We start from the raw sequence: 6702 nt of genomic DNA, 5'->3' as shown, positions 1-6702 counted from the left end.
AGTGGCCAAAGAGATCAGGAAAGAGAGATAATAGTGAACCCAGGTATTAGCAGTGAGGATGAGAAATAGGTTTGAACATTGTTTATGTGGGGAAAAAAAGACACAGTGTTTGATGATGAATTGGACATGAGGGAGAGGAAATCATTGAGGATGGCTGTGAGACTCCAATTTGTGCAGCGGAATTGGTTGAGTTGCCATTATTGAGCGGGGGATTACTAAAAAAAGAGGACTGACATCACAAGCAAAGACCTCAGATTAGGAGCAAACTTGATGATTTTCAAGGAATAGCAAGGAGGAGAGCAATAGGAGATGAAAACAAAGAGATATGACTGGGGAAGTTGGCAAACTGGATCACGTAGGGCCTTATAGCCCTACCGGAAAAGGATTTTAGCTTTTAACTGAAATGGGAAGCTATTGGAGGGTTTTGATCAGAGGAATTACATGATCTGACTTAATACTTTTGAGAGATTACTGTGGCTGCTCTATGGAAAAAAGACTGTAGAGAGATAAGGCCAACATCGAGGACATCATTTGGGTAAAAATCACAGTAATCCAAGAGGAAGATGGTGGTGGTGGTAGTAACTTAGAGTGGTAACTGAGAAGGTGGTAAGAAGTGGTAGAACCTGGATAGGTTTTTAATATAGAACCAGCAGCATTTTCTGATGGTTTGAATGTAGTGGGAAAGAAAGAGAAGAGTGAAAGATGACACCAATACTTTTGGCTTGGGCTACTGGAAAGATGAATTGCCATTCACAAAGATGTAGAAGACAGCTGGAAATTCAGGAGTTTGGTTTTGAATATTACATTTGAGATCCTTATTATATATCCAAGTGGAAAGATTAAGTAGGCTGTTGGACATATGGCCTAAAGGTCAAAGGAGAGCTATAGCATAAAAATATAAATTTGGAAGGCGCCTGGGTGGCTCAGTCGGTTGAGCCTCTGCTTTCGGCTGTGGTCATGATCCCAGGAGTCCCGCATCAGGCTCCTTGCTCAGCAGGGAGTCTGCTTCTCCCTCTCCCTGCGGCTCCCCGCACCTTGCTTGTGCTCTCTCTCTATCTCTCTCACTATCTCTCCCTCTCTGTCAATTAAATAAATAAAATCTTTTAAAATATATATATATATTAAAAATATATATATATATATATATTAATTTGAGGTATAGACAGATGATACTCAAACTCATGAGAAAGGATGAGTTCCTCAGAGGAGAAAGGATAATTAGAGAAGAAATGAAAATGTTAAAAGCTAAGCATAAAGAAGAAAATCTAGTCAGTGATTAAGGTTGATATCACTAGTAGTAAGGCGTACCCACATCATGTACCCCTTGCTATGATGCCCTGAGTATGACAGTATGACATCATTTCTGTGGTATTTTTGCCAAAAAACACCAGGAGAAAACACCACACATTCACACTGAGGGACATTCTACAAAATAATTGACCAGCACTCTTCAAAAGGTCAAGGACATGAAAGACAATGAATGACTTAAGAAACTCACAGATTAAAGAGACTAAAAAGGCATGACAAGTAAATACAATGTGAGATCCCAGATTGGATCCCGGAACAGAGAAAGGATGTTAGTGGGAAAACTGCTGAAATTCAAATAAAGACTGTAGTTCAGTTAATAGTATTGTACCAATGGTATTTTCCTGGTTTGGATCATTATACTATGGTCACATAAAATGTAAACATTAAGGGAAGCTGGTTTAAAGAAATGGGGGAACTTTCTGTTTTACTTTTTGCAACTTGTCTATAAGTCTAAAATTATTCCAACAGAAAAAGTTAAAAAAAATTAGGTTTATGGCTTTTAGGCACGTACCCCCCCAAGGATGTGGCTGCCCTCACTTCTAGTCTTTCTAGCTTGGCATAGAAATGCTGGAGACATAGGCAGGACCACCCATTGGGGTCTTTAGAGTGTGTTAAAGACTTTGGACTTTCCTCTAAAAGTCAGTGAAGGATTAAGCAGGGAATGTGGAAGAAGATGGGAAACTAGGCATGTTTGTTTTAGGCAAAAAGAGACAAGAAAACAGAATAAATACTGGGTTAGGCCCAGATTCAGGCAAACACCCAGTTACTCTCAATTATTCATCCTGTTCTCCAAACAGAATTGACCATGAGTTAGTTCATGACTCACAAGGGTGTTAGCACATTGTAACGTCTGGCTGGGAAGATTGCTCAAATCCCAAAGGATTATCCTTGTGGAGCCTTGCAAGCGTCCTGTTTTCTCCTGGCACTCCTACAGTTCAGCTGTAACTGTAGAGGGGATTTTAAGCTTGTAAGCCTGAAAGGTAAGTTGTGTGTGCCTTGTATCTCACCCTCCCTGTCCAGAATGATTCCAGAACAAAGACTGCAGCTGGATGGAGATACCAACCTACAGTGAATGAGGAAGTGATCATTAGGAATGAGGCGAGGAACTCTTCCTGCAATCGCCTTCTGAGCCAATTCCACTGGAGGAGAGGGTTGCGGTGAGCTGGGGCAGCGTGCGAAGTATTAAAGATTCCATCACATCAAAGTTCCCAAGGGTGTTGTGGACCAGTTGGAGATGGTGACTGAGAAGTGCTAATTAGAAAATTATATATTAAATATTAGCCTTGGGGAAATTGTAGAAGTGGTTCATAAAGAAGACAGAAGGGTTCCCTGAAGCTGGGGAGTCTATGTCTCAGCCCAAAGAAAGGGTGAACCGTGGAGACAGATGTGCCCTTTAATCTGCCTGCTGTCCTATGGGGAATGGGCTAAAATCAGGAGAATCCCTGGAGTCTAGGGTAAGATCACCTCTGCACTCTCCCTACCACCAACCTACCTCATTGCCTGGCCTGGCAGGAAATAGCATGTCAGCACTGATCTGCTCTCAGAAACTTTGCAATCATGCAGTCTAATACCCCAAGGCTTAGTTCCTACAAAATGCTCTTATTAATGGTAGCTGTCAATTTCTGAATACCTACTACATGCTAGGTTCTTTATATGGTTGTTTCTAATCCTTCCAGCAACCCTTCCATGTAGTCATTATCGTCGCCATATTACAGGGGATCTTACTGGTGAGGAAATAGAGGCTTAGCTTGTCAGAGGTTATACAGCTAGTGGAGGACTGAGCCAGGATTTGAACCCAGGAGTGGCTTGCCGCAGAATCCCAGAGCTCTGCACTAAAATTAACACCTCCCTGATACTGAATGAACCCATGGGGCCAGAAGTAAATAATCCCCTGGGAGAACATTAGCGACCCTGGGAAGTGACGTGACTGGCACTGACTCAATTTTAGAGACCTATACCGATGTGCAGGATTTCAGGAAGTTTCACCAGTGATGTGGAGTCAGCAGCCCATGACTCATCTGGCCAAATTGGGGAGGCTGCCTGATGGTGCTGCAGAGTGTTTACAGTAAGTGAGGTCTGTGAAGAGTGAGGGGGAAAGGGCGGGAAGAATCATGACCAGCACACCTGGGCTCCTGATGTTGGAAAATCATGAGCATGTTCTGTCAGTGTTGGCCTGAAGCTACAGATCTGGCTTAAATTCGGGTGGCTTACCAAGCCTCAACGGCGGAAAGAGCAAATCATGTTGCGAGTTTGACAGTGAGCGAAGTTCAGGGTTCTAGCTGGCTCTGTGCCACAGACTTGACATGTGAAGAGGAGCAGAGAAGCTTCTTCCTTACCATCAAAGTCTGTCATCTGCCCCGGGTGTCCCACAGAGAAAAAGGTAGCCAGGCCTCAACCCCGCCTTCTGGAAAGACCCCCTTTGATGCAGAATGACGGAGAAGTACAGGCCCACAAAAGACATTATATACCAAGCTACTACATTGATAAAATAGATACGCCATTACCTATTTTCATTAAACTCAAGCAATAGGGCAAGAGCATTTTGGGTGTTGGGACATCTTAACAAGTTAGTGTGTTTCAGAAAAGGTAAGGGAGAAAAAACCCCAAAAAGTCACCTTCTCCTTATGGGTATTGAGAGAGTAAAGCATGAACTCTGTAGCACCATTTATAAGATCAGACCCCTGCCTTTTCCTCATTCTATCTCCCACTGTTGCTTTTCTCAGCCTTTGCTCCAGCTATGTTGTGCTCTTGCTGGCCTGCTTTTACATGTTTGCTCTCCTCCCCCGTTCTCCCCATCACCTCAGTAGCTCTTACTTGTCCTTCAAGACTCAGCTCAGTGTTTCCCCCCAGGGTTGTCTTCCCTGTCTATGTCAGCTGCTTCCAGCAGGAGATTAGACTTCTCTCCACGGATGTCCCACTGCCTCCTCCCACTGAACTGACCTGCACCTCACCTGGGTTCCTTATCACTTCGCCTCCATCAATCATCTTTGATTCTTCTCTCCCCACCTCCTTTATTCATTCACCCGGTAAGTCCTGTCTGTCTGTTCAGATAACAGTAAGATTAAACCCTTAGTAGACACTAGGTATTGTCAAAAGTACTCTATGTGTGTTAGCTCATTTAAGCCTCACAACAACACTATAGGGTGGATCCTATCATACTATTGCTTTACAGATGAGGAAAGGGAGGCAAAAGAGGCTAAGTAATTTGCCTAAAATCACGCAGCTATAAAGTGATGGAGCCAGGAGTGGAACTCCAAAGCCCTCATTTCCTAAATATGTCTCAGTCCCCACAGGCCACCATAATCTCATTTCCCCATGCAGCCTATCCCCATAATGCAGTCAGAGTGATTTTTCTGAGTGAACTCTCCTTAAAACCCTTTGGTTTCTTATTTCCCTCCAGAGAGAGTCCAGACTTCTTAAGGCAACAGAAACAATACTTCCCCATATGTCTCTCTGCCCACCTTCCAGCCTTGTCTAATGCCACTCCTCACCTCAACCCCTGGGCTCAGGACTTACTGTGTGTGGACCACCGTGGCCTCCTCCTCTCTCTGCCTGACCAATTTCTCTTTGCCCCCAGGTCTCAGCTTCGATGTCACTTCTTTCAGCAAGATCTCCCTGGCCCCCTGACTCTGTCGTCCTGCCATGGAATCCAGTGCTTAGTCCTTTGTGACACCATCCTACCCTTACAAGGTCTGCTCCATTCCTCTGTTTCCTCCATCAGCTGTAAGCTCTACCAATGCAGATACTGGGTCTTGTTTTCAGTGAGTCCCCAGGGAATAGTAAAGTATTCAACAAACGTTTGTTAAATGAAGGAATAAAGGACATGCTCTAGGTCAAAGTTCTGACCTGGCTGATTGTACAAAGGTCCCTAGCCCTATATCTTCCCACTTACATAACACAAAAAATTTCCAGATTTGTGACCCAAGATGGTATTAAAGGGCAGATGACATGGAAGAGGGGACCACAAAGGGAAGCAGCCACTCTTCCCTTGACACAATATCAACTTCCACTTTCCAGGGGATACTAAACCTTCCTGGAACTTTTTGCATGAGAGTCTGGCTTTAAATCACTTGTCCTGCATGTATCCATCAACCAAAAGTCTGTGTGAGAGTTCAGGCTAACTGTGGTTCCTTTCAGGTGTCATCACTACTCACTTACTGCTTTTGGACTTGGATATGACTCTACTAAGCCTCATTTTAGTCATCTGGAAACGACCACCTCGGTTTCACTTTTTGGCAGTATAACGAGTTAGATGCACTGACTAACCCTTCCAACTGAAGCAACTAAAATGAAAGAAGAGAAAAAAAAAGTGTTTTTTGTTTTTTTTAACCACATTGTTAGTGTCTTAAAAGTAAAGAATCTGTGAATCCCAAAAGTGAGGTAAGTGCAGGAACCCAGAGGTAATTTAGGAACAAGGTGATTTTCATTCTGAGGTTTTTGCCTAGGTCAGGAAACTTGAACTTCTGTTTTGATGGATGTGCAGGACTTGAGAAGTAGGAGATAAAGCCTTGAGCTTGCCCAAAGTGGAGATTGAATTAGATGCCCTAGCATAAACTGGGATCCCAAAGGCATGAACCAGAAAAAAATCCCTGCTACACAGAAGGTGAGAGCAAGGAGGGACAGAGAAATATAATATTTCCTTATATTGACCTAGTCACTGTGTGGAGATATAAACCCCCCCCCCCCCAGGATTAGGTAACCATAACTGAGCCCTTATAAGGATCTAGCAGTCTGAATTCATGCCACCTGTGTGGTCAAAAAACATTGCATGAAGAAGCAACTTAAAGCAGTACCAGAATTGTGCCCCAGGAGACTGGCAGAAGTAATTTGGATCTTCTTCTTCTTTTTTTTTTTTTTTAGATTTTATTTATTACTTGACAGAGAGATATAGCGAGAGAGGGAACAATAAGCAGAGGGAGTGAGAGAGGGAGAAGCAGGTTTCCCGCTGAGCAGGGAGCCCGATGTGGGGCTTGATCCCAGGACCCTGAGATCATGACCTGAGCCGAAGGCAGATGCTTAACAACTGAGCCACCCAGGCACCCCATAATTTGATCTTCTTGAAAGGAACTCAGCTTTAACTCAAGCCTTTAGCATTTTCTTCAGATAAAGTTACAAGGAAAATGAACAACTCATGATAAAATAAAACTCAAAAAGCATCCTAGGAAAACAGCACACTGTGAATGAAAACAAGAAAGGGGCGTCTGGGTGGCTTGGTTGGTTGGGCGTCTGCCTTCAGCTCCGGTCATGAGCTCGAGGTCCTGGGATCGAGCCCCACGCTGGGCTCCTGCTCTGCCAGGAGTCTGCTTCTCCTCTCCCTCTGCTCCTCCTCCCTGCTCATGCTCGCTCGCTCTCTCTCAAATAAATAAATAATCTTTTAAAAAAAAGAGAGAGAGA

The sequence above is a fragment of the Mirounga leonina genome, unplaced genomic scaffold (genome assembly GCF_011800145.1).
Source record: "Mirounga leonina isolate KUSES-001 unplaced genomic scaffold, KU_Mleo_1.0 Mir_168, whole genome shotgun sequence".
Taxonomy (NCBI): Eukaryota; Metazoa; Chordata; class Mammalia; order Carnivora; family Phocidae; genus Mirounga; species Mirounga leonina.
This window is presented reverse-complemented; position numbering follows the sequence as displayed.